This window comes from Grampus griseus, assembly GCF_964374135.1.
Source record: "Grampus griseus genome assembly, chromosome: 4".
In the NCBI taxonomy this organism is placed as follows: Eukaryota; Metazoa; Chordata; class Mammalia; order Artiodactyla; family Delphinidae; genus Grampus; species Grampus griseus.
Window position 1 is genome coordinate 26136868 of NC_138997.1, and position 26960 is coordinate 26163827.

Sequence of the window (26960 nt, forward strand, 5' to 3'; positions counted from 1 at the left end):
AGCTGCATGAGCTGTTTGTATATTCTGGAGATTATGGGAACTCTACTCGATGCTCTGTGGTGACCTGGATGGGAGGGAAAGCCAGAAGGGAGGGGATATGTGTATACCTATGGCTGATTCACTTTGCTGTGCAGCAGGAGCTGGCACAACATTGTGAAGCAACTATACCCCAACTTAAAATAAAAAAGAAAGAAAAAGATTAACTTGGGAATTCTCTATTGAAATAAGGCTTTTCATCTCCACAGTTTACTGCTGATTATCAGTTTCCTGGTTGTACTATTATATTTTACGTGGAAGAAACTCTCTCTAGGTTATTACGTAAGTCAGTGAGAAGAGTCAACTTATGGTTAGTATTTTTGGTAAATTAAGTTTAAGATGATTATGGAAGCAATTTCTCACAAATTCTCTGTATCCTGGTCTTGACTAATAAAGCACAGAAATACAAAACTCTCACACATTCTTCTCATTCACCAAACCTATTCTCAGGTGAATAGAGTCAAAAGTCTTCACTACCTATTTATAAGACACACCTCAAATCACTCCCCCCAACCCCATTCCCAGATCCCCAAGCCCTCTTCCCCTCACAGACACTTGTGGCTGGATTTCTGTCTCAGCTTCTGAGACCCATCAGTCCTTGAAAACCACACTTTAGTTCAAGTTTACTGCCACTTCCGAAAACTAAGGCTTCACTTCCACAACCTTGTTGACGCCTAATTGCCTGTCTTGCTCCTTTTTAATCTGTGACTCAGTAAATGGCTCAGAATTCAGACCTTCCAGAACTAGGAACCTGTCTTGCCTTTGCCAATCCCAGCCCCAGGGTGTGTGCCCAGTTCCTGGCTGGTCTTTCCTATCCCTCTGCAGTTAACCTGCCCAGAACCTATCACGTCACAGGAAGCGACACCCCCAGGCTACTGGCCTATTTTCACTGGGCAAGAATTAAACCACAGCCACGATGCATGCTGATCTTTCAAACAAAATGCGATTGCCTCTTCCCTCTTCTTCGTCAGTGGCCCAAGAATTTGTCCTACGGTCTATATTCTGTCGCTGATTACTTTGTTCACTGCTATAGGTTAGTGCTTGAGACAATGGCATAGAATATGTTGACTCTTTACTAGCCTTTGTTAGGAGGAATAAAGACCAAAAGAGAATTGGCTCAGTCCCTCCATGTTGCTGGAATTATGATATATAAACACGTGAGCAACAGAGGCACCAAAAATTTGCCTAGCCAGTTCACAGCTGTGCCGAGACAGTACATCCGCTAATGCAAACCAGGAGCAGAGGCAAGGCAGAAAGTCCCCAATCATGGACCAAACCTTGCTTGCCTTGTCTTCTTATGGTTGCGTGTCTCCCTTTGGGACTAACTGGATCTCTGTAATAAACTTCCTTGAGTTGCTCTCTGTTCTGAAGTACCATAAACAATTCCCGTAATTTGTGATATACGTAAGGAGGGATGTGCAGTGGCCAGCCGATCGTGTGGGTCTGGAGCTCTGGAGAGAGATACAGAGTCAGGAGCATAAGGCGTCTCAACATTTTGAAAAAGGAATGGGGCTTCCCTGGTGGCGCAGTGGTTGAGAATCTGCCTGCTAATGCAGGGGACACGGGTTCGAGCCCTGGTCTGGGAGGATCCCACATGCCGCGGAGCAATTAGGCCCGTGAGCCACAACTACTGAGCCTGCGCGTCTGGAGCCTGTGCTCTGCAACAAGAGAGGCCGCGATAGTGAGAGGCCCCCGCACCGCGATGAAGAGTGGCCCCCGCTCGCCGCAGCTACAGAAAGCCCTCGCACAGAAACAAAGACCCAACACAGCAAAAATAAATTAATTAATAAACTCCTACCCCCAACATCTTAAAAAAAAAAAAAAGAATGACTGTTGCACATGATTACCTCTTCATAGAATTACCACCACGCTAATCATTAACTTCAAAATTACTCCTCGCCTCAAATGTCACCAGGTAGAAATAGTCTCTCCCCTCTCTAATTTCCACTCTAATCACTTCAAAAAGGTATATTATAGTTTTTATGCTGTCTTTTTTTCAAACAACATGGGGTAGAGGTGGCAAATTTAAGTGTACAAGTGACAGTTCATCTCAAATAGGATTGCTGAGCCATCTTCCACAGGTGGTTTTGTCATGGTAGACCTGCTATTCAGATCACTTTTACTCAGATACCTCCCCGCTTTGGGAAGCCCAGAATTTTTCACTTTTCCTTGTAGATCATGGACACAGATCCCCACCTGAAGTCCATGAGCCTTTTGGTGCGTCTGCGTCAAGAAACGCCTGGCTTCAGAAAAACAGATGGTTTCACTATGTGAAAGGCCTGCACCTAAAAAAACAACATCGTCAGAAAAATCCTGAAACCAAGGCATGCACATTTCCCGTAACATAAAATAGGATTATTCTGTGTGTAAATCACTTCGCTCTCATCTGCTTTTCATAAATGGCAATGACTGAGAAATGGGAGGCAGGGAAGAGAAAGTGAGATGGGAAATTAAACGGACATCTATCCCACTGTCCCCTCCAGAGGAATGTACTATTTTCCCATTCTCTTCCCCATGACAAAGAAAACACTTCTTTCCCTATTGCACTGAGAAGCAATACATTTCAGAACTCCCACAATCAAATTGGAAAGTTTTGCTATCTTTATATTAACTTAAAAATAGTGAATGTCATATGAAAATAAAAATTGTGTAATACTTCATTTCTGAGTTATACAGTCACGGAATTGTCACTTGATGCGGCCTGGGTGAAAGACTCCGTTTTCTATTTTATAAACTTGTTTTATTTTATCGATATATAATATGCATGTTGTTCTTTTTTTAGTCTATGAAAACAATAAAAATACATCTATTTTTGTAAGAAAATTCCTGAAATTATTCTTAATAAGCCAGTGATGAGATATAGAATAACGCATTGTAAGTTATTAAAAGCTAAATTTCTTATTAATCATTTAATGTGAATAGTTACACATCAAGAAATTACAGAGGGCTTCTACTATGTTGGTATGTTTGAAGTGACATACTGAATTGTTAGAATTTAATGTTCTTTTTGTTATTGAGCAAAGAGAGATGCAGTACTAGACCTGTCCAACATAAATAATACAGTTCCCTAAGAAGATAAACAGAAGTTTAGATAATGAAGAATTATAAGGTCTTTAATGTTTAAATCTCTTTTGAAAACACTTCAAAGTGAAACCTAATGATTCTGAAGAATAGTCAAATGGATACTGGCTGTTGTGAACATCAGATCTTAAGGTCCACACCATGAGCAAGAGAAATATTATAAACCTAAGCAAACCTCATTCCCAGATCTGATGGACACTAAGCTAACACACTACCAAGAACAACGTTTTACATTCACCGTCCTGAATCACAGTCCTTCCTACGTCCATGAGAGGAAGTGGTTTGCCAGATGTCTCTGTTTGTTTTACACGTCTCCCTTTGACTTCTGCTTATTTTCTCTTGACCTCCCCAACGTCTCCCATGCACACCATGTGGAGAAAAATCAAGACTCAGGAAACCTTGCTAAGAAATGCCTAGCTGTTCCAGTCAACTCCTCAGCCTCAGCATGTGTTCCTGTTTATGGGTCCAGCCTAATTGCTGACAGAGATTGAACGATCAGGCTTCCCTCATTCAGTGCTATCTGGACATCCATCAGAAAAACAGACAGTTTTACAACTTGGCATCACCCAAGACATCTATGATGAAAACTTTCTCTTTTATGATAACAACAAACCTATTAGTGATAAATCAAGAAAATAAGAGGACATCAAAATGAAAAGAAACGAAGATTATGTGATTTTTCTAAAGGCATTCTCCATCTTTAGAACTTCCCAAAGATCATGCAGTGGAATGTCAGAGGATACACTTTACCAAATAGGATTCTAGCAGGAATTTCACTGTAGTCTTGCCTTCTCCTTCTAGATAGAGAATCAAACTGGCTGACTGAGGGTTAAAATCTTGATGATTGGGGTTTTTTTTGCTGATTTACTGTTAGTTTTTTTTTTTTTTATATGAACTAGCGTTGATTTACCATGTTGTGGCAGTCTCTGCTGTACAGCAAAGTGACTCAGTTATACACATAGAGACGTTCTATTTTTTATGCTCTTGTCCATTATGGTTTATCACAGGATACTGAATATCGTTCCCTGTGCTATACAGTAGTAACTTGCTGTTTATCTGGATTTCAATGTTACACATATGTTGCTAACTTTATGCTGAAATGACACTGGTGCTCATGTAGGTCACCGTGTCCCCAGGGGTCTCATACAAACCACACCTACTTGCCTATTCGCCAAAGCCAATTACTTTTGTGGTGGAGACTGCCTCTGCAGGTATGTCCCAGCTTTAACTTTTACTTTCTTCTGTGATTCCCATCGTCTTGTCTGACTTGCTATCTTCTGGGTCCATTCAAAAAGTAGGAGGAGAGAAAGTTGGGGTGACAGATAATGAGGCCAGGAAAAGAGATAAAGCAGGAATGAAATCTAGTCAGCTATGAACATTTTGCAAATGTGCTCAGTGGGCCTGAGTTCCTCAAGGGTTACTCAAGGAACTCAAAGGGATTGGATTTAAATCATCTCTAAGGATGTTTGTATGTATACGGACAACCCCTTATATTATTCTTGAAGCATTTCATGATATGCAGGGAATGACCCTGGGCACTTACTAAGTGCTCAATAACCATTGGATGAATGAATGGTTACACAGTAATTCCTTGTGTGAGAGACCGAGGAAAGATACCCTCATGATATCTTTGTTAAGATATTCAACTATTAGGCTAGTTAGCAGGGCCTGCCTTCTCCCAAATTTTTGGCAAAACTTCTCACTTGGAATTAAGTAAAAATTGCCATGTGATTGCAAATCTCCAGAATCCTTTCAATTCTATTCACCTAGTTGAACAAGGGTTGAAAAATACATAACGCTGTAATTTACACATTTTAATCTGGTATTTTATACTCAATGTGTTTAAAAAACTTTTTTTTTTCAATTTAGTAACAAACCTGACTTGCTTGTGGGTTAGCACAGTGTTCTCAAATAATCTGTGGTGGAAGACCAGTTTGTTTATTTGTTTTTAATTTTCAATCCAAAATAGACATTTTTGGAAAATAAAACAGAGATGAATTACCAAAAAAAGAGAATGAAAACACTTATGTTTATTACCCACAATAGCCAACATATGAAAACAACCTAAGTGTTCATTGGATGGACCAGGAAGATGTGAGATAGACAGACAGATAGGTAGATAGATAGATAACATACAACAATGGAATATTATTCAACCATGAGAAAACAGAAATCCTGCCATTTGCGACAGCATGGATGAATCTAGAGGACATTATGCTAAGTGAAAGAAGCCAGACAGAGAAAAGACTAATAGTGTACAATCTCACTTATATGTGGAATCTAAAAAACAAAGTCAAATTCACAGAAACAGAGTAGAATGGTGATTATCAGGACTCAGGGGTGAGGGAGATGGGGAGATGCTTGTCAAAGGGTACAAGTTATAAGATGGTAAGTTCTGGGGAATCTAATGTGCAGCATGGTAACTGTAGTCAATAATACTATACTGCATACTTGAAATTTGCTAAGAGAGCATATCTTAAGTGTTCTCGCTACAAAAAAAAGATAACTACATGAGGTGATGGGTTTGTTAATTAACCTGATTATGTAATCTTTCAAAATGTAATATATGCATATGTCAAATCATCAGTTTTACACTTTAAATATACAGTTTCATTTGTCAATTATACCTCAATAAAGCTGGTGGTGGGGTGGAGAAAAGAAAAACAAAAACATAGAAAATACAAACGCCCTTGTTTTTATCATTAGGTTCAGCAGACATAATATTACACTGTCAAGTTTCTTTCAGTTAGCCACAAAGTTGCTAAGCACTCTCAATTTTTGTATCTATCTGGTCACAGACTGTTCATAATCAGTCCGGTTCGCAGTACCAATCTGTGAATCCCACAAAGGGTCCCATTGGTTTAGGACCAATCTTGTTTCTTGTCCTGAATTGACCAGATGTAGGGCAGTCACTGAGTATGTTCTTGTTTCATAGCACCTCCTGCCCATAACACTTAGCGCTAAGATCTTTGCAGAGGGGAAAGATCACTCTGTGTTGTTGAAATTAGTTTCCCATATTTTTCAAGCAAAAAAGAGGTCATTTTTTTAAAATACTGAAGATTAAAATATTTGTCAAAAGTCAGAAAATATAGGTCACTAAGAAAATGTCTCTTTTTCAGAAAGAGTAATTATTCTCACTTACACATCTATGTTCTCCCATTGAAATGTTACCAAGCCATATTTTCTTGGCATGAGGGAATAATGAAGATATACGTATAGGCAGCACAGAGCTCATACAGAAGACAGGGATAAGTGTGACTCCCAAAGTGCTGCCCTCTGTAAGGACTGGGAGAAGGAAGACCATGTCTTAGGTGTTCTTTTAATCTCTCTCTCTCTGTCTCTCTCTCTGTCTCTCTCTCTCTCTGTCTCACACACACACACACAGCACATATTATAGTGGCTTACCAGTTAAGCATGTGGCTTTGTAACCAAATAGACTTCACGCAAGTCCTGACCATGGTACTTACTAACCCTGAGATCTTGGGCAAGTCACTTACTCTTCTGTGTCCAGGCTTCACAGTAAGTTCTCCATAAATATTTTTTGAATGAGCAAAGGCAGAAAGAGTGTTGCGGAGGATTATAGTAGAAGATGGACAAACAGCATCACATTTTTTCATTTGTGCCAGTTTCATAGAGTTAGGGTAAAAAAAAAACAAAACAAAACAACAAAAAATAGATAGATAGATAGATAGATAGATTTAGAGAATAAATAGTGGTTACCAGTGGGGAGAGGGAAAGGGGGAGGGGCAAGATAAGGGTAGGGGATACAAACTATTATGTATAAAACAAATAAGCTACAAGGATATATTGTATAACACAGGATATATAGCCAATATTTTACAATAACTATAAATGGACTATAACCTTTAAAAATTGTGAATCATTACATGTTGTATACCTGTAACCTATACAATATTGTACATCAACTATATCTCAATTAAAAGAAAAATCATGATGAAACAAACATTCAGCAGTTACTGACTCACGTCACAGGCTAAAGAACACTATTAAGAACAGAAACCTTGGGCTTCCCTGGTGGCGCAGTGGTTGAGAGTCCGCCTGCCGATGCAGGGGACACGGGTTCGTGCCCCGGTCCGGGAAGATCCCACATGCCGCAGAGCAGCTGGGCCCGTGAGCCATGGCCACTGAGCCTGCGCGTCCGGAGCCTGTGCTCCACAACGAGAGAGGCCACAACAGTGAGAGGCCTGCGTACCACAAAAAAAAACAAAAAACAAACAAAAAAAAACACAGGAACCTTGGAGTGTCCTATGAAAACTACTAACAAACTGCAGAGCTTTCTTTCAGTGCAAATGCCCTCCTTTCTGATGGATAAAAATCACCTAAGTAGGCAGGTAGAAAACCTGAGTGAAGAATGCCACTATTCTATGTTATTAAGTCTGTGCTCACACATGCACTATTTTTAAAAAATGAATCCAATCAGAACAGACAGATATTTCTAACAAAAACCACTATTGGAACTCAACCACCATTTCATAATTATTTCCAGGGTTTAAACAAAGCAAACTGAACTGAATCTACCAAAAAACACTATCTCAAGAGAAATTTTTAAAATTATCATTGCTCTATTACTCCTTCCCTCACTGAGAAAGATGCAAAGATGGAGACTCACACAAGCAATGAAGTACAATTTCAGAACAGCTGTGTTACACAAAGTGCAAAAGTTTTAGTGACTTTTTGTCCTGTAAATGGAATGGGGCCTCTAGGGCAGAGGGGCCATAAATCATAGAGGATGGGGAAAGGACATGGAATTTGAGATTGGAGATCGCAAGAAGACCATGCTGAACGGCCAATTTTTAGCTGCAATCAGGAAGGTTTTTTCTTTTCATCTTTAAAATATGAAAAATGGGACCTCCCTGGTGGTCCAATGGTTAAGACTTCGCCTTCCAATGCAGGAGATGCAGGTTTGATCCCTGGTCAGGGAGCTAAGATCCCACATGTCTCTCAGCCAAAAAACCAAAACATAAAACAGAAGCAGTATTGTAACAAATTCAATAAAGACTTTAAAAAGTGGTCCACATCAAAAACAAATCTTTAAAATAAAATATGAAAAATGATACATACTCCCAAAGGCGTGTTAGACAAATTCAATACATGATACAACATATCTGAAGAGCATTTTTGTAAGTTTGTGAGTTTTCAAATGTTTTTAGAGGCGGTACAGAAATAAACACTCCACTTAGTGCGGAGGGGGAAAAGCAGCACAAAAGCTAGATGGGGAGCTATTTCCCACAAGGTCTCTTTATTAGCTGCATGTGGATATCTGCATTTTTCTAAATATCCTTTCCCAAGTTCACTTCCCTTTCTCCAGTACAAACAGTGCACAGTCATTGTCTGCAAGCACGATGTTCAAGTGATTCACGTTGGAAAGAGGGCCTTTCCCCAGCAATGAAGACTTCTAAATGGCTTTGGTGGTACAATTGCCAGCGCGTGTTAGTTTTGGCAGAGCAGACATATGGAAAACTGTTCTTCTCATATTCTTTAGCTCTTACACTTTGCCTGTCAGATGAAACAGCAGTCCAAAACTGAAACTGTTCCAGACCAAAGAAGACTCTGAATTTAGGCTGGCTCTTGGGAGACACAGTCATGGTGGGAAGGACACCCTAATGGTGGGCTGGAGGTGGACGTTCTAGACTCAGCACTGTCACTCAATGTGGCAAGTCACTCTGCCTTCTGAGTATCAATGTCTACATCTCTGACCTGAAGAATTTATCCTGGATTGCGTTTTGATGATCACCAGTACACCATATCAGATCAAAGTCTTCAACAACTTCATCTGCATTTACATTAAGAAAGGGCTTTTTTTAAAACTATATTTTCTGTTGTCAGAGGCAGAATTGGAAAGTGAAATTACTTAAAGTAAGAAGCTGGATGTCAACTGAATTATTTCAATCATTTAGTTACTCATTAAATATGTATTAGTCTGTATATTTCTAATGAAATTAGGTGAACTCAATATTACTGTTATTTATATATCTTTTTTTCTTCTCTATTTCTCCCAATGACCAACATCACTTATAGAATGAGGAATTGCTCTTTCAAGGTACTGAAAAGGTATTATCTAATGGGTATCATTAGATACCCATTAGATAATAGTGATTAGGTTGCTTTGATTAAAAGGTAAGGTATGAATTTTTATTTATACTATTAGAGTGATACCATCTCAATTACAGAAAATTTGAAAACAAAGTGGAAAAGAGGAAATTGCCATTGGTTTCACCACTCTTTATCAACCATGACTTAGTAACTTTTCTTTCAGACTTTTTCTAAGCATACATTTTTTAGAAGGAAGCAGAGTTCTTTTTTTACTTAGCTCTGGTCATAGTGTATATACAATTTTGCATCCTGCTTTTCTCACTTAATAGGCAGGTTAACAAAAGCATTTTTCCAAGTCACTCCAAACTCTATATTTTTACTGGTTGCATACTCTTCAACAAACGTGTACCAAAATTTACAGAGCCATCCCCAAATAGATAAGCATTTTAAGTAGTAAGCTGTTAAACAATTTTAATATTTGTGTGTAAAGCACATAAAGCTTTCACCACTGGAAGGAACTGCGATAGATAGAGATGGAACTGGAACAATAAAGAGTAGCAAATAAATTCCAAATCTATTCAGAATAGATGCAAATAGGAGTCCCAGGGAAAGGCCTCACAGTCTGCCTCAATGGAGACATGGTCGTCAAGAAAAAATGGGCCTTTTGGTAAGTAAGTTAGAGAGGTCCCACTCATTCCACAGGCAGGCAGAAGTGCTTCTCAGGGAAAACCTGATTTCCTACAACAGCAGAAAATGGTTTCCAAAGTAGGGTGAGTTTAAGAGCCCAGCGGCAGTGACAAATTCTGCCATCCCAAAGTGTTGAAATGCAGTAAAGAGAGCGAGCCACCTTCTGCAGCCTGGGAGTTGTAAGAAAAAGGAAAACTAGTGGGTTTTCAATCCCAGTATTGAAGTATAAGGAAATTTTTGTAACCGCTCACCAGGGTCTGTTATATAATATTTTCATTTATATGCTTACAAGAGTTGCATAAACAAATTTCTCTTTTAAAATTATTTTACATTATGTAGCACTGGAGTTGCGGAGATAAATAAAGAATTCATCCTTTTGTTACAGGGCTACCTTAGCTGAATTCTTTTTTTTTTTTAGGTTTTATTTATTTATTTGGTTGTGCCGCATCTTAGTTGCGGCAGGCAGGCTCCTTAGTTGCGCGTGCAGACTTCTTAGTTGTGGCATGTGAACTCTTAGTTGTCGCATATATGTGGGATCTAGTTCCCTGAGAAAGGATGGAACCCAGGCCCCCTGCATTGGGAGCATGGAGTCTTAACCACTGCACCACCGGGGAAGTCCCATCTTAGCTGAATTCTATGTGTGAACTTTTCATAACTACCGTGAAAGAGATGTGGAAGATATAAAACAATTTTACTAGGAAATTTTTCCCAATAGTAGTTTAAAATGTGTCAATGACAGTAAAGATAGCTCTGCTGCTGACTTAGAGAAATACCATGGTTAAATTAACACACGACTTGAAATTTTAAGGCAAAGGGTAGTGATTTTTCAAAGTGTCTTAGAATTTAAAATAATTTTGACCAAAATTGTTTTAATGGGCAGAAAAATAAACTATATAAATCCAAGATGTAAAATGACTGAGTCTATAGGACCTAAGAAAACACAAATTGCAATTAGAGACATTAAAAAAAATATTTTAAAAAAATTTGTTTTGATGATGAAGTTTTAATTAGATGCTGAACTGATCAGAGTTCCTTAATTCCCTTTCCTTCAAAGCACTTAAGAATATGGCAGAGAATTTTCTCTCTAAAAAATGTCAGGAGGAGTTCTGTAGAAGAGAAAGATGGCCTAGAGTCTAGACAGTCTCTTAGGGGACCTTCCTGTGTACTAATTCCAAATTTCATTCATTACTCATCTCCTTAGAGACAATCCAAACAAATTAAGAAATAAAATGCTTTTTTCTTCCCTCTTCATTTTGGCTTTGGGAACTATTTTTAAATTAATACTTCCTGCTTCCTCCCAAGAACCCTAGAACCTTTGCAAACAGTTGTTAAATGGCTATAATTCCTTCCCTTATTCATTCAACTTCCATACCACTCCCAAGATAAGCAACATCCACTTTAAGATATCACCGTGTCCAACTCTGTAATAAAGGAAAAAGTGATTTATAGCAGCTCGTAAACATAGGTTTCTAATTCAAGAAAACACTGCAAAAGAGAAGAGTTTTGCTTTAGGCAAGGATTGTGAGAATTGTAAATTCTGTTTGTACTTCAAAGCCTCATTCTATTACACCATATACAACTCAACTCATAACTTAGTTTTCATTTTCCTTGGGGCTGAACTATACTTAAAACAATGACCAGATCTGCCAATTTTTTTTTTAATTCTATGTTCATTTTGTTGTGTAATTCAAGTTTGTTCGAGTCAACAGCAGCAAAGATTTATGATTTACTCTGGTAAATTTCCACTGCTTTTTGTAAAGAAAAACTCAAAGAATTTTAGGAAAAGAATGATGTGCTACAAAACATACAATTCATACAGCAAGTTCAGAATGTTGGGAGAAAGCACCAAAGGAAAAATGGCTCCCACCATCTTTCAGAAAGAAATCTGTGTGTCTAACCACAGAGTAAATGTGTCTAACCACAGAGCAAATTAGCAAATGTGTCTAACCAAGAATTTATATAGTCTAGTGTTTTTAAAGGTATTTGTTTTTCAGTTTAGAAATACATTAAACTGAGTAACAGTCAAAGGAGAGAAAACAAAACCCATCAGGCTCTGGATTTAAGCCATTCAAACCATGGCTTTGCCAAACAGCAGTAGCAGTCCTATCCACACAACTCACATCTCCCCGCTGTTCACTGATATACTTGATTCCATATACTATTGGTATACATTTAAAATAAAAACTCATAATATTGTAAATCAACTATACTTCAATAAAAATAAAATAAAATACAAACTCTTTTCAGGTTTAAAGATCCCTAGTTCACTAGTCAATGGTGCAAGGGTCCGAACTCGGGCCCTAATTGCAGTGTTTGAATAACAACAAATGAAAATATTTCACAGTGTTTCCCAATTAGTCAAAGGAACACTTGATCTAAAATTGAACCACAGCACCCTTAGTCACATACAACTTCCCTAGTTCACATAATCTATGAAGGAACAAGAATTTAAAATGTAACTTTTGTGACTTTTTGTTGTTGTTTTGTTTTACAGATTTTCAGAAATAAAAGGATTCTACTTAAGGCACCATAGAAAGTTGCTCTCTCACCCAATGACTCTGGAAATCTTTGAGAAAGTATGGCAGGCAGTTCATTACCAAATGGATTTTAACAATTGGGTGAGTGGTTCTCAAGTCTCAATATGTATTAGAATTGCTGTGGTTGAGTAGAAGCATCTATCAATCTGATTTCACAGATGATTCAGATGCCCACTCAAGCTTCAGAATCATGATCTAGATTGCACATTCAAGACCTCTTCCATTTTGTCCTAAAAATGAATTTTTAATGTATCTTGCCTTATCAAAGCTGGATCACAACATGGTCCTTAACTTCTAAGACTGTCCATAGCCTTTGTCTTCTCCGTACATGATTCTTCTCGGTCTTTAGCAACAACTCACTATGGCTGGCTGAGTTTCCCCTGATCCTAGGGAGAGGAAAGAGGGGTCAGCCCTACCAGAGGAACTAGTGTGGTTGAGTGAGAAGTGAGTTCAAGTAGCTTAATTCAATACTATCTCCATTTCCTTCCAGAAAATGAACATTTCTAGCCTTCAAATAAACTGCTGGAACAGCTGGCTCTCAATGAAATACATGACACTGCTTCCTCTTTGGAACATCCTAGTGCTTCAGAAAACACCGTGGGAAATCTGTTGCCAATTTCCTGTAGGCTGACAACACTAATTCTCAACGATGTCAACCATTTCCTTTCCATGAGGTTTTGCAAAGCCCTTTGCCATGGCAAAATTTGTTCTTGAAGAGAACATGCTAAGCTATATTTTGTTCTTGCTATATCTCATATGCCTGGAGAAGGGCCTGGGACATAGTAGGCATTCAATAAATAGCTGTTGAATCAATGGTTTCTTGCCACATAAAGTGTGTGATCTTTAAAATTGTGAAGGACATCATAAACTTAGTGTACAGCCCTTCGCAAAATATCAAAGGAGCTATCTTTGTGCATTATTGATCTACCACAACAGTTGACTTCTGTGGCTGAAAAATATTGCCTGCCGTATGGGAAAGCAAAGGATGTTGCGGCCATCAAGTCTTCAGTCACTTCAGTCAAGTCATCAAGTCTTCAGTCAGCTGACTGTGCACCCTGAAGGGATTCAGGATGTAAAACAACAGGATACTAGTCCTAGATAATTAAGGTGCATATCAAAGGAATGATTTCAATGAGCCCAGACTCTTGCATATTTCCATATACAGAAAAGCAGTACATTCACTAACTTGAGATGTCTGGTTTTCTTTAACTAACAGTAATCTTATGATGTTCCGACCACCCGATTTTTGTTGCAAAAACTTCTATACATCCTGGCTGCTTCCTTACCGCTTCAGAGCCATCTCTCAGAGCTGAGAGGCTGTCTTCTGGGCTCAAGTCCTCAGATTGGTTCACCAAATAAAACAATTCTCAACTTTTAGGTTGTGCATTTTTTTTTCAGTCAACACTTCCATTTTGCAAACATATTCATCAAAAAAACCCACCTTGTTTTAAATACAACATTATTCAGAGGTTTCTTACCTATACCATAATGCAATTCTGATACAATTCCAGATTTCTGGTATGAGTTGACAAACTTAGGCCATTTGATGCCAATACAAGATGGTCCTAGACTTTACCCTAATATATTTTGAAGCATGATCTCATTCATAAATAACTCTCCATCCTTAAGTATACAAGCAGAATTCTGATATGACCTGCCATCTGAATAGTGTTACAGTGTCTGAAATGGTCAGAAGATTTCCTAAGATGGACACCTCCTGTTTCCTAATGACTCATTGATAGAGTGTTCTTTCAACATATATTAGAAGCTAAAGTCTTTTTTTTATTCCAGTAGAGCTTAGATTACAAGAGTTGAAACTACAAGTTTTACTTAAGCAGGGGTAGACTCTACACAAAAGAGATGATCTCTAATAGTTGTCTGTCAAGCTCATTTTGTAAACTGAATTATAATCTAAATTACTGGGGCAGCTTGTCAGTTGGTGTGAGCCTATGATACTGCCTTTTGCAAAGTGACAAAAAGTAAATATAAAAGTAAATTCTTCTACTACCAAAAAATCTGTCATTTGTGTTATTAAAGTAATGCTTTCTTTCAGCAGCCTGAGGAGGCCCTTTTGGAAATGATTCATGTTTTAAAGGGACCGATTAAGGCATTTAAAAAAAATAACACAGAAAATCCTCAGCAAGTAGATTTTGCCCAGGTAAATTCTTTCTTTCATTCAATGTATTGAAATGTTCTCTAAGCCAAACATTAAGCAATAGAGAACAAGATGGTCACCGTCCCTGCCCTCATAGAGTCTACACTCAAGAGGGAAACATAAACACTAGGAAAATACTTACAAGTGCAATAGGTGTTAAGAAAAGAGAAGTTCACTTTGATATGAGGATATTTCAAGTGACATCTTCAAGGTCTTCCTGGGGATGCAGTTTTTAGGCTGAGACCTGAGCAAAGAGTGACAAGTGGCCAAGCAAAAGTAAGAAGAAACAGCATGCACTTGGTCCAGAGGCAACAGAGAGACTGTCACATAAAAGGAATTGAACAAAGTCCAAGGAGGCCAAGCTAGAGAGACGTGGGACCACCTGATGGGAGAGGAAGCTGAATGTGTGGGCAGGACTCAGTTTGTGGAGGCCGCTGCCACCACGTGAGATGTTTGAGACTTTGTCCTCAGAACAGTGGGAAACTAGTGCAGGGAGTAAACCAGGTATCACGGTAATGGTTTCATGAACACACATCAAGAAAACAACACTCAGCCAACTCTTATTAGAGCCATCTGTCTTGGCCTAAGTTCACCTCCAAGGAATGGAGCCAGAGACACGCAGGGCTGGCGAGCTCTTAGTTTATTTTAGGCAGTGAGCCCAAGGAGAAGGGAGGAGTGAGACAAAGGAGAGAAAGCCAGTCTGAAGATGCACCATTGCACAGATCTCTGCCGTGGGCAGTAGGTCTCCACCTCCCAGGGGACATCTCCTAGGAGCCATGTAGGAGGCGCCTTAGAATCATCCAGCCAAGGGATGAAGAGGGGAGTATTCACCCACCACCTCCCAATCCTAACGGGTCCAGGTTTGCACACGCATCCAAATGGTTGCAAGGGCCCATGTGGGTGTGCCACAAGGCAGCGCCATGATGAAGCAAGAGGCACCCATGCAGCTGAGGCAGGTGCAATCAGGCTAACGCTGCCCTGAAGCTGGTTGCCACAGAAAGGTTGAAATTAAAAAGTGGGATAAGAGCTTCTGAGGCGAGACACAAGAAGTACCAGATATGCCACTCCATTTACCACTCACTCAGGATTCTACTATAAATCTGGGCTTCTTCATCAACTAAACGCAGAGCCCATATAAAGCATTTGGAGTCCAGGTGCTAGAGAGGAGAACTCGTCATCTGGTGTCAAGTTCCATCCATAACCAATGCTTTTATCTTTCTGAATAACACTTACTATGTGCCAGGCTCTGTGCAAACCCTTACATTGTCATATTTACAATCCTACTAGGGGGCACAATCATTATAATGGTATCAGTTATCTATCACTGAATCACAGATTATCCCCAGCTCAGCAGCTCCACACAACAATAAACATCTATTATCTCACTCAGTTCCTATAGGTCAGGAATTGGGGAGCAGCTTGACTGGGTGTTTCTAGCCCAGGATCTCTCATGAGGTTGCAGTCAAGACATCAGCCAGGGCTGCAGACAACTGAAGGTTTCACTGGAGCTGGAAGATGTGCTTCTAAGATGGCTCACCCATACGGTGCTGACTGCTGGCAGGAGACCTCCGTTCCTGCCAAGGGGGCCTTTCCTCGGACTGCTTGACTATCCTTACAACATGGCCCTTGGCTTCCCCAAGACTGAATCCAAGAGAAGGGGCCAAGCAGATACCACAATGTCTTTGATTACCTAGGTTCAGAAGTCACACACCATCAATTCCACAATGCCCTATTGTTTACACAAGTCAACCCAACTCAGTATGGGAGGAGACTACACACAGGCATGAACACCTGGAGGCCAGGGTGGCTGGGGCCATCTTGGAGGCTGGCTACCACAATCACCATTTTACAACTGAGGTTACTGGGTCCCAGAGAGGTAAAGTTACTTTCCTAAGGTCACACAGTAAGTTGTGAACTTGATATTTGAGCCTGGTTCTCTCTGACTCTAAGTCCTATGTGTTTATCACTATACTATACTTTCTATGTAAATAACCTGAAACTTGAAGTGGAAGCTAATTTATCCACACAGGGAAACTTTAATATAAAATCATACCAAGAAGAAAAAAACTGAATTTGGCACAGATTTCTGACTCCAGCTTCCTTCATCTACAAACTAAATGGTCAGATTTATAGACACGGGTGTACTCGTGCCAGAATTAATCACATGTTACATGGCATTGTGTAAAGAAAAAGGGCACAATCTAGGAAAGTTTAATTTAGTAAAATAAACTGACTTCAAAGCAGCCCAGATGGTTTCAATACTACCTTAAAAAATCTTACAAAGGAAGATGAAAGGCGTGATAATAAGACATGAATAACCGTTCTGCCCTCTCCGGATGGGATGGGGGCAGGGACTGCTTTCTTCCACTTCGCATCTACAAGACATGAAACCCAAACGCCGGATGATTCAATGTTGCTGTAAATCATCCAGGATGCCCTGCTCGAGTACTCTTCCAGGAGGCTGGGGTCACAGCAGTGCCGGGCTGCCTGATTACAGCAAAAACGTGAAAACTGAAGAGCCGGTCACTCTTTCGGTGGAAGAATCTGTGTACTAAAGGATGTTCTCCTCCTGTATTGATGGGCACCGCTATGGGACCCCATTATATTCATTGAATGAACCGTCAGCACTGGAGTAGAAAGATAAAAGAAGCAACGACAGCCACCATTTTTCAATCCAGTCAGTATCAAACATGTTGATATTTAAGTCACGTAGCGCAAATCTAGGGACAGTATTCTTGGAGTAGAGAGTGAAACTGTATGCTCATGACCTCCTTATTCATCACACCAAGTCCTAGCTCTGGGGGTCCCAGGGCATCCCCAGGCCCTCCTGCCCATGGAGGAAGCCATCTGATAGGGCGTGATCCACCTGAGTTCTCACTAATGGGTATGTCAGTCCAACTCACCGTACTCCCCACCATTCTGTCCCCCTCTTCTCCCATGCCTCCAGAACAATGTCCCATTGTTTAATGTAAATAAGCATCTTAGGGCTTCAAGCACTGGTTCTTTTCAAGTACAGCCTTTCCGAAAGCTATTGCTCTCTGTATTTCTTTCTCTTCTATAAAGGTTAACCAAAAGCAGGCATATCATGGGCTGGCTGATATCCACGCTGTAAATTAAAGCCATTCCACACTCAGTGGTTTCCAGCAGTTTTTCCTATCTGCAGACCAGGCCTACAAACTCAATCATTTTCATTCATTTCAACTTTTGCTACAAAGCGTTTGGAATGAAATAAGTCAGTCAGCTCATCTTTCCCTCTATTTCATAAAAAAAACAGAGTACTATTTCTGTAGAGAGAGCATTTCATGGAATAGACACTATTTCCAGCAGTAAAACTGCTTGACAAATAGGGTAAGAGATACGCAACAGTGTTCAATAAGATTTCAAAGGAGACAGGAATGTGGAACAAAAGAAAAGGCAGGGGCTCTGACTCAATAAAGCACTTTTCCAGGATCTTTGATCTTAAAAAGTGAAGCTTTGGAACATCACTGTAACAGTCTCCTGGAATATTTCCAGTAATTTTTTTTTTTCCAGAAAATGGAACCTCTAAAACGTGACTCTTACCATACATGAATCTCATCATCTTTTCTCCATCCCATCTCCCGGTCTCATACCATTTCAGTTATCCACTCATGCTAACCCTCAGAGGATACTATTAGAAAGGATGTATACACGTGTGTGGAAGGATGAAATAGTTCAACAGAAAAACTCCAAATCAATTCTAAAACAATCACAAAAGCAAGAGTTTTTAACCTGAGCTGTTGAAGTCAGAGGGCATTGGATGATGGGGTACAAGAGGGGGAAAAAGAAGAAGGGATAAAAAAGGACAGGGCTTCTGAAGAATGGTGTTTCAAGCCACTCTCAAACTTGATAATTGACTTTGGTTACCACCTAAAGCCAGGAATATCTATAAAACCCTTTGCATAATACCAGAAGTGAGTAGATACGTCGTGACATGATGAAGTGTAAGCTCCAGAGCCCCTCACTTGCATGGGACCCTTCCAAGGACAACTCTATCCCTCATTTTATATTTGTAATTCTGAGTTCTGTTTCTTTAAGAGGCCCTCCCAAAACTGTTTAAGATGGGGGCCCCCCAGATTTGGGTTCATTTCTGCACCACACATTTGTGGAAGTATGCTTCATCATTTCTAAGCAAAAGCAAAGAGAGACACAAATAACTAAAGCATTTTAAAACACGTCGAGCTGGTTATCCAGCAGCTATGCTTGAAATCCTTCAAAGGCTTCCCCTGATATTCTGAATTAAACCCAAACTCCTTAGTGCGGTTTGCAAAGCCCTCCATGATCTTCTCCAAATCCAAGTCATCCCTTTCTCCCTCTGACCTTCTGTGTGACCTTCTCCTGCCACACCCTCCTGCTTGCCACCCCTCTGCCTTGCCAGCCTCTTACTATCTCAATCCTTTGCCCATTGTTTCTGTTTCCTCCCCCTTTTCACAGTCCTGCCTTCCTCCTGTGTGGGGGATTCTCTGGCCCTCCCTGGTGACTCTAAATGAACAATCATGTTCTATACCTTCTCATTCCCACCCTTGGGGTGCTCTATTACAACCCACGTTCTTTTCTCTTCTAGCCTTTTACGCAAGTTAAATTACGTGTTGTTGTTTTGGGAGGTTTGCCTGTTTAATAACTGTCTGTCCTGCAGGCTCCACCCAGACAGCAGTGGCATGTGTTTTGCCCACCACTAAGGATCCAGCTCCTAGTTCAGTGCCTGGCATATAGCGGATGCACCATTAAAATGTGAGCCAAGGATGATGCCTGAGTCACAAAATACAGTGAATGTTCCCATGAATTGAACTTCAGACTTTAAAGCACAGAGACAAATAATAATTATTATTATTATAAAAACTTGATGGAAATATTTCCATGTCTCTTTAAATTGACTACTTGAATATAGCATAACATTTTTCTGGCAACTCAGGGCCACAGTAATGAACAGTAAATTGTGTGCCTTAGAGAATGGAATGCTGTCCTGGGAGATTAACGCTACTACAGGGTTATTTATGATGATGCTCATTGCCTGAGGTCGCTACGCTTTCTGCATTTGTATGTCTGCTTTCCTTGGTTTTTCTGCTTCTGTCATCATCAGGCCATCAAACCAACTTCTTGAACTTCTCAGTGAACCTTCTTTAAGCCACTCACAACCTTGTTCTACTTTGCCACTTTAATCTGTTTCCGGGCTCGGAAATTAGACAACAATCCTGGCGAGATGTGAGCAAAGTAACAGCAGATGGGCTCATCAAATGCCTGTTTGAGAATCAGTGAGGAGACTTGTATCTATGTTAGGCACTCGAGATAATCTGCTTCCTTACAGGTTAGTAACTTTGCTCCTGACAGAAGAGTTTGCCCGATAAATCACCCCAGAATATGCAAAGTATGCTCAAATTATTAAATGGCTTAACTTCTGTAGCCCCTGAAAAAAATCTCCCCTCAAAGACTCAACTCTCAATACTTCTGGCCACCAAAATGTGTGAGGGTTTTTCCCCACCGAGAGGTTCTCTAATTCTCTAAAGACCAGCTGGGTGTCCTGCAATTCAACTCAGTTCTGACACCATCTACCTGCAGTTCACATCAGATCCCAAGTTAAGGGCTCTGTCCACAAACTGCCCCCTTGCCCACACTCCGACTTCAGATGCCAATCGCAGGTCCAGGATGTCACCTGTGCTTCTGACTGACCAACTGTAAATGGGAGGTTCCCACAGTCCCCTCCTGGGTTCAATCATTTGTTAGAATGGCTCACAGAACTCCGGAAAGCAGTTTACTTTGTGAAAGGATTTCAATCTAAAATGGAACCGGAGCATGTGAAATGGAGAATCTCATGCGTGCACCCTAACGAAACGAAACTTAAGAGATGAGACTGATATGCCGTAAATGCCTTAAAACCAAGACTTGTCTCCTGTCCAATGAACTTCCGCCAAGAATTTCTCCCCATCCTCTTAGCCAATGAAATCACCCCTTGGTCTCTGGCTGGACTTCCTCCTCTCTGCACTCCTTGCCTATAAATACAGCCTGCCCCACATCCTCAAAGGACCCTCCTGGAGCTTGCTACAGCATTTGTTTTCAAATCGCAATTCCTCTGCTATTCCCGAATAAAGTCAGTTTCAGGTAATTTGACTTTTTATTTAGGTTGAGCACCTACTAGATTACTGGTTTATCATAAAGGATACAACTCAGAAACAGTCAAATGGATCAGACAAAGAGGGCAATGTATGGAGGAAGGAGTACAGAGCTTCCATGCCCCACGTGTTCATCAACCCAGAAGCTCTTGAAACCTCGTACTACAGGGATTATCAAGGAGGCTTTATTACATAGGCTTGACTGATTGAATCATCGGTCATTGGTGATTAGTTCAACCTCCAGTCCCTCTTTCCTCCCTGGAAGGGGGATGAGGGGGTGGGTGAAAGTTCCAACTCTCTAGTCACAAGGTTGTTTCCCCTGGCAACTAGCCCCATCCTATGGTAATCTAGGTGCTTTCCAAAAATTCCCTCATTAACATAAACTCAGATGTGGTTGAAAGGGGCTTATGAAAAACAAAAGACATTCTTTTCATCTTATCTCTCTGGAGCTATCTCAGGATCTGAGGACAAAAGACCAAACATTAAACAGAAAATGCTCCCGTGCTCTTATCATTTAAGAAATCACAAAGGTTTAGGGGCTGTGTGCAAAGAAGACCAAATATGTGTGTGTGTGTGTGTGTATTAACATATATATGTTTCTTATTTTTTACTGAAGTATAGTTGATTTACAATATTGTGCACAGCAAAGTGATTCAGTTGTATTTTTTTGCAGATTATTTTCTATTATAGATTATTACAAGATATTAAATATTGTTCCCTGTGCTATGCAGTAGGTCCTTGTTGCTTATCTATTTTAAATACAGCAGTGTGTATCTGTTAATCCCATATTCCTGATTTCTCCCTCTCACCGCCTCCCTTTCTCCTTTGGTAACCTTAAGTTTGTTTTCTATGTCTGTGAGTCTGTTTCTGTTTTGTAAATAAATGCATTTATATTATTTTTTAGATTCCATATATAAGTGACAAATCTTATAATATTTGTGTTTCTCTGTCTGACTTATTTTATTTATTATGATAATCTCTAGGTTCATCCATGTTACTGCAAATGGCAATATTACATCCTTTTTTATGGCTGAGTAATATTATATATATATACCACATTTTCTTTACCTATTCATCTGTTGATGGACTCTTGGAAAACAGTATGGCGGTTCCATAAAAAACTAAAAATAGAGCTAATATATGATCCAGCAATCCCACTGCTGGGCAAATATCCAGAAAAGATGAAGACTCTAATTCAAAAAGATACACCCCAATGTTCATAACAGCACTACATTTCTTACTATAACTCACAATATTCCCCTCACCTCCGTACCCATTTGAATTCTTTGCACTTCCATTGTAAAAGGGGCGAGAGAATGCACATTTAAATATAAATGCCAATGATACATGGAAAAACATATTGGGATCGATTCTTTTGAAGGGAAAAAGAAAATCAAAGAAAAATATTATGTGCCAAAAGTATGAATGGTGAGTTGATAACTCAGAAAACATACCTGAAAGTAATGTCAAGGATCAAAGCTGAAAAAACTACCTCTGCTTAAGGAAACTTTTTATATGTGAGATAATAATCTAATATTGACCAATAACCAAATTAATGATATTTTCCTCCATGAAGACTCCTTTCTGAGTTAGAAAGGAGAAAGGGGTTAATTGGAGAGCAGATTGAAAATGGACATATGAAGTCTATGACTGTTTTTTAAGGATGACTCACCATGAGCTCTTGTAGATGACTGACTGTGAAGAGTGAGAAAACGAATGCATTAAACCATAGGCATTTGAGCCCAGTAGCTTTCTGGGGAACTCGTCTCCACTCTTTGAATTATTTTATTGAATAAACTAAACTTACAAATCTCACAATGTGAAATAATCCTAACGTGGTTCTCCAGTCTTTCTAGAATACATTAACATCACTCTCTGAAGTGAAGCTACAAAAAGCACATTCATGTATTTTTAAGTGTTTGGATTGCACCTTGTCCCATTTCAAAAATGACTGAAGTAGCTTATAAGAAATACATGGATACAACAGGGAAGTTAAAAACAAAAGGAAACTAATGCTAGTAGAAAACAATTACATCTAAGCTAATATCAAAAACGAGTGATGACATTTAGGTTCAACTCTGAAATTTTGGCTCCTTTCTAGAAGCCAAAGTAAACAAAGGTCAGTGATGAATTATGCATTTCTTTTTTGAACAAAAGAAATATTTATTTAGGAGTTAAGCAACCTCTAAGAAGTATTATTGCAGAAATCCTTTTACAAATGACTTTGGACAACATAATAAACAATCCACAGACAACTCCTGTCCAGATGTTGTTTATATGTTCACCAAAATAAATCTACATATCAGTAAATTATATTTATGTACATTATAAGTATGTTATATATACATACATGTAAATTTCTGAGTTACAGCACACATATCTACATATATATTCACACACAGTACAATGGACTAAATGTTTCTGTCCCCTCAAAATTCATATGTTGAAATCCAATATGATGGTTTTAGGAGGTGCGGCCTTTGGGAGCTGATTCATGAGGGTGGAGCCCTCATGAATGACATTAGTGTCCTTATAAAAGAGACCACAGAGAGCTCTCTTGCCCTCTTTCCACCACATGAGGATGCAAGAGGACCTTTACCAGAACCCAACCATGCTGGCATCCTGATCTCAGACTTCCATCCTCCAGAATTATGAGAAATAAATTTTTGTGTTTACAAGTCACCCAGTCTATGGCATTTTGTTATAGCAGCCCAACTTGACTAAGATATACATATACAGGTATATATATACACATGAAGTAACTCAGAGAAAGTATTTCTCTAAGGAAGTAAAGTACTAGGGCTGTATAGGTTGTGGGCACTGGTGGCCACAACAATTCCTCCCATCCCTGTATGTTAGCACTTGGCAGTGTGACTTTCCACTCCCTCATCAAGAGGTGGAGTAAATTTCTCCTTCCCTTGAATCTGGGCTGGCCCTGTGACCAGCTCGGACCAACAGAAGTGATGTGTGTGACTTCCTCGCCTGGGCTTCCAGAGGCCTTGCAGCTTCTGCTCTCATGTTCTAGTTACAGGACTGCCCTCACATGCAGAAGCACAGGCTGGCTTCATGAGGATAAGAAGCCGGCTGGAGAAGAGTCCCCGCTGATGGTCAGCACTAGTTGCCAGACACGTGAGTGAGGCCAGTGGAGATTATCCTGCTCTAGTCAAGACATCAGATAAGTGCAGCCTCATGAGTGACCCCAGGTGAGTCCAGAAGAACTGCCCAACTGTGAGCAACCAAAACCGGTAACCACCAGGATGGTGAGGTTAATACATGGTGGTTTTAGCCACTGAGCTTTGGGGTGGATTGTTATACAGCAAAGGTTGATATAAGATTCAAGGTATATGATCTCCTTAACACCAGAGCAAAATGGAAAAATCAAGGGAATTACGGTTGTTCACACTGCACTTCCCTAAGTCCTTTCAGGAATTCTGAGAAAAGGGAGATGAAGCCTAGACTTAGAACAGTCCCATTTTTACCTCTTGGGTAGAATAGGCTTTAATCTTTCTTTCTCTAAAATAAGTGTTCTTATTCTGACTTTTAAAAGGAGCAAGTTATAGTTCAAGTAGAGGATTCCTGGCAACAGCCCAGTACACACATATTTCTTGCTTATGATGGCAGGAAACTTGTTGGCCTAGATTTCCCAGGTTAGTCCTGTGTTCAAATTTTCTCATCAAACTGTGTATTATTAGGGTAAGTCTTCTGATTTGAGGCTGGAACAATATGGATGCTATGTCTCTATATTTGAGGACCATGTTTTCACAAAAGCATATTATCCTTTTCATGCACACATATCTAAAAGCATGGATATTAAAGTACATGGTCATCACTACTATAAAGGATAAGATTCATGTAGGGTGTGCCAAGAGTAGAAATGGAGAGACCAAAAACTAGGTCTGTTCTAATAGTCCAAGTCAGAGATGGTGACTTGGATTCAAGTTTTGACAAGAGAATTGGGGAAAAAGATGAATTCAAGATTTGTTTTGGTTGTAGAATTGACAGAACTCATGACATAACTGTAAGAAAGAGAGGAAGCAAGAGTACATACAAGGACACATGTCAAAAGTATATAGTTGGATAGATGGGTCCAGAATATAGATGAAAATTTTTTTCTTTTTTTTTATTGAAGTATAGTTAATTTACAATGTTGTGTTAGTTTCAAGTGTACAGAAAAGTGATTAAGTTATACATATATGTATTCTTTCTCAGATTCTTTTCCATTATAGGTTATTACAAGATACTGAGTATAGTTCCCTGCACTGTACAGCAGCTCCTTGTTGTTTACTTATTTTATATATAGTAGTATGTATATGTTGATACCAAACTTCTAATTTATCTCTCCCCTTCCCCCACTATCCCCTTTGGTAACCATAAGTTTGTTTTCTATGTCTGTGAACCTACATCTGTTTTCTAGTTAAGTTCATTTGCATCGGTTTTTTAGATTCCACATAAGTGACATCATATGATATTTGTCTTTGTCTAACTTACTTAACTTAATAGGATAATCTCTAGGTCCATCCATGTTGCTGCAAATTTCATTATTTCATTCGTTTTTATGGCTGAGTAATATTCCGTTCTATATACTACATCTTCTTTATCCATTCATCTGTCAATGGTTGCTTCCATGTCTTGGCTATTGTAAATAGTGCTGCAGTGAACATTGGGGTGCATGTATCTTTCCAAATTACAGTCTTCTCCTGATACATGCCCTGGAGTGGGATTTCAGAATCATATGGTAGTTCTACTTTTAGTTTTTTATGAAATCTTCACAATGTTCTCCATAGAGGCTGCATGCCCTGGAGTGGGATTTCAGAATCATTTGGTAGTTCTACTTTTAGTTTTTTATGAAATCTTCACAATGTTCTCCATAGAGGCTGCACCAATTTACATTCCCTTTTCTCCACACCCTCTCCAGCATTTATTATTTGTAGACTTTTTAATGTTGGCCATTCTGACTGGTGTGAAGTGATACCTCATTGCACTTTTGATTTCCATTTCTCTAATAATTAGCAATACTGAGCATCTTTCCATGCAGCTGTTGGCCATTTGTGTGTCTTCTTTAGAGAAATATCTATTGAGGTCTTCTGCCCACTTTTTGATTAGGTTGTTTGTTTGTTTCATATTAAGCTGTATGAGCTGTTTGTATATTTTGGAAATTAATCCCTAATTAGAGAATGTGGATGGGGTAGAAAACAGGGCCAAGACCTGAGCCTAGGGGGGCCCTGCATTTAGAGGTCAGGAAGAGAGAGAAGAACTTATAAAGGAAACTAATAAAGAGGTAGAGGAAAACCAGGGTGTAAAGTCACAGACACCAAAAAATGAGAGTATTTTAAGAAAACACAGGCAGATAACTGGCTATACACAGTTGAAAGGTCAAATAAAATGAGAACTTATTAATCTCATTGGATTTGACAATATAGAGGCTACTCATGATCTAAACAAAAGCAGTGTCAGTGAAGTTTTCTGGATTGAACCAAACTGGAAAGGACTGTAGAGCAAATGGAAGGTGAGAAGGTAGAGGTACCATGTAGAAATAACTTTCTAAATGGCTTGTTGTAAAGGGGGACAGAGAAATGAGATGATAACTAGAAGAGACTGACATCTCAAGAGGGGGCTTGAGGTTTTTTTGTTTGTTTGTTTTATACTTTAGGTTGAGATATACAAAGTTTGTTTGCTCCTGGGAGTGAGGCAGTAGAGATGGAAATATTCATCATGCAGGAGAGAAGAAAAGTAAACAAAAGACAAAAGTCCTTGACAGAGGATGGGGTCCAGAGCTCATGGGCAAATTCGACTATTGATAGGATAATGACACCTTATCAGTTTCATCATGAGGGAACAGAGAAGATGTTGGTGGGTGTACATTCTGGTGGGTCTAGGGGCTTGGTGGTAAGATTAGGGCTTTCCTGGTTGATTGATTTTCTTTTCTCAAACATACATAAGTCTAGCTCATCAGCTAGAAGTGTCATTTGCGGCTAAAAGGTCTACATAAGAGGAAGGGGTCTGAAATAGTCACCTTTAAAATTAGCATGCACCTAGTAGACAAAAGTAGTGGGATTACTTTGTAGTTCAGCTGGTATGAGACCGTTAGTTTGGCAGGGAGACAATCAGCGCAGTTGGGAATTTGCTGGCAGCAGACTCACACTAAAAAATTGCTAAAATCAAAAGTAAATGTTTCTGGTCTGGCAGTTTTCCTCCAAAGAGTAACTCAAGGATCCAGACTCCTCCTACCTTGTGATGCTGCTATATGACCTATGACCTCCAAGGTTACTGAGGAAGAGAGAGTGA